This window comes from Merops nubicus, unplaced genomic scaffold, assembly GCF_000691845.1.
Source record: "Merops nubicus isolate BGI_N331 unplaced genomic scaffold, ASM69184v1 scaffold41213, whole genome shotgun sequence".
NCBI lineage: Eukaryota > Metazoa > Chordata > Aves > Coraciiformes > Meropidae > Merops > Merops nubicus.
The window spans coordinates 23,375-25,177 of record NW_008597790.1 but is presented as its reverse complement, the minus strand read 5'-3'; the positions used below and the strand labels follow the sequence as shown (position 1 = coordinate 25,177).

General features: G+C 39.0%; 1 non-coding gene across 1 annotated transcript; it reads right to left on the bottom strand.

Moving 5' to 3' along the window:
* Positions 1-45: 45 nt before the first annotated feature.
* On the bottom strand, positions 46-118 carry TRNAF-GAA. The gene has a single exon. It is a non-coding gene; the product is annotated as a tRNA-Phe (tRNA).
* Positions 119-1,803: the final 1,685 nt, after the last annotated feature.

Sequence of the window (1,803 nt, the reverse complement as noted above, 5' to 3'; positions counted from 1 at the left end):
CCAGCCTGTATTGGTGCCTGGGATTGTAAAACTGTAGGACCACAATGCTGAAGCCCGGGGTTGAACCAGGGACCTTTAGATCTTCAGTCTAACGCTCTCCCAGCTGAGCTACTTCAGCCCTGCACAAAACCATTTCATACAGAAGTCATGCTACCAGTCTGAATGTAACAGGGCAGCCAGACACACTACAGTGAGTGTAAGTGTAAAGTAGGCAGAGAGTGAGACGGCAGCAACAGTGGTCTGCAAGCAAGGAAAGGAAGGGGCAAAGCACCATGGACTAGTGTGGGAGAAGTGAAGAAGCAGCACTTGGAAAAACAGGAGGAGAAGACATCATGTCTCAGACCTGGTGGCAAAATGATTACAAATCATTCATCAGGAATAAAGCTTTTTATTCAGCTTCTGTTAAGAAGTTTTCCTATTTCTTTCTACATACTTGATTTTTTTTTTGTATATCTGCTGCTTAAAATAAGTGTTCATAGGTATTTCTTGTGTCCTTTATATCTGGAGAACTAGCAGTAGGTAGGAACCCATGTTTCTGAGTTGCTCTTTCAGGTATAAGTGTTCAGCTGTGAGCTCTACAGTTTGAAAATTTGCTGGTTTCACATTCCTCTTTTAAAGAAAATCCCATTACTGAAAACAGAGATGCTTGCAAAAATTAGCCAAAAGCATTAACTGAAAGGACTTGCTGTTTCTCTATAAATAGCATAAATCATAGTGTTTACCTTCCCAAGGGACTAGCTGTTGAATCTGTTCAAGAAATACACACCTATTAGATAAGAAGTTGAATAAATAAATGTTGCTACTTACATGAGAAATGTAAAACCATATATGCCTATATAGGTCTATACACATGTATTTGGAATATACTCAACGCATGCATTGGATTTGAAATACATATATATTTCAAGTATATATATAAAATATATTTGACATACGTGTATACATATATGATAAATTTTAAAATACATATATTTCAAATTTAGTGTTTAAAGAATTGGACTGACATTGCCACAGCACAGCTTTTAACCTCTCACAGGACTTGTATGTGCAAGAATGAAGCAGCCTCCGAAAAGTCTGTTCAGAATTGTTCTTCTAGGGTTTCTTGGAGATAGGGTAGTTTCAGACTAGATGCTTATTCTACAACTGGTCTTACAGGAGAAACTGATACTTAACATCAGTTGCAATGGGTGAATCTAAAAATATAAATATTTTTATGCCACAGGAAAAAGCTAAGCTGACCTCAGCAGTTAGACAGACATATCCAATGATGGTTTGCTTGAAGTGGTAAAATTGTATAAGTTATGTGAACAATTCCCACAGTACTTTCCTCAGTACTTCCCCCTCCTTCCAGAACTCATGATCACTAATAATAGTGAGGTGACATCAGGAATAAGAAAGGTGGCATTTATTTTCATAAGTAGATAGCTGTCTATGTCACTAGAAAATATTGTGTTTCACTGGAACCCGCATGACTGTTTTTTCAGAAATTCACTCAAATGCAGGGACAGTTCTTATTTGGACAGCAGTGGGGTCTATCTCCATGGGAACTTCCTGTCAACAAAATCTTACTGTGTTTTGGTTTTCCTCCTTGCTAGGCACGGATGGCACATGTCAGCACTGAGCCCAGCACCATAGAATAGAATCATAGAATCCTTTAGGTTGTAAGGGACCTCCAAGATCATCAAGTCCAACCATTGAGCTATTAGGGCTCTAAAGTCCTCTGCTGAAACAGACCATGACACACTAGGGCAGGACGTAGATTGCGCTGTCTAGTGGGAATCTCCACCAGCTAAAAACTGCTGA